Consider the following 593-nt stretch of genomic DNA (forward strand, 5'->3'; position numbering starts at 1 on the left):
AAATGAGTACTTCCTACCTGAAAGTCAACAATTACAAAATTGATCAAGTATAACAACATCCTCGGACAACCAACTACAAACACCAACCATAGAGTGAACCTGACTGTCACCTAACGACGATCTCTCAAAGGTAATGATCTTACCAGAATCTTCGAGAACCTTCTAGAAAACCTTGAACCCTGCAGGCAGGGAGGGAGGAATGGCCTCTGGTTGATTATATGTAAAACATTTAGATGAAATCACATCTTTTCTTATCAGGTCCCATGGTGTAAGGGTTAGCACTCTGGACTCTGGATCCAGCAATCCGAGTTCGAATCTCGGTGGGACCTCATCTTTTCAGTTTTCTTCGATACTGGTGATAGCAGCATTATTCTGTACGTTATATATACATTCATATATATACATAAATATGTATATATAAACATATATATGGAATAATATGGTTTTATCAATAGCCAGAGACCATTCCTCCCTCCTTGCCTGCAGAGTTCATAGTTTTCTGGAAGGTTCTAGAAGATTCTGGTGAGATAATTGCCATTGAGATGACGTTGTTATACTTCATATATCAATGATTTTATTACTGTTGACTTTCA

The 593-nt window shown here is 37.8% G+C and overlaps 1 non-coding gene across 1 annotated transcript; it reads left to right on the plus strand.

The window, feature by feature from the left end:
* The first annotated feature begins 257 nt into the window (after positions 1-257).
* Positions 258-329, plus strand: TRNAQ-CUG (transfer RNA glutamine (anticodon CUG)). Its single transcript has one exon. It is a non-coding gene; the product is annotated as a tRNA-Gln (tRNA).
* Positions 330-593: the final 264 nt, after the last annotated feature.

This window comes from Panulirus ornatus, chromosome 5, assembly GCF_036320965.1.
Source record: "Panulirus ornatus isolate Po-2019 chromosome 5, ASM3632096v1, whole genome shotgun sequence".
Taxonomy (NCBI): Eukaryota; Metazoa; Arthropoda; class Malacostraca; order Decapoda; family Palinuridae; genus Panulirus; species Panulirus ornatus.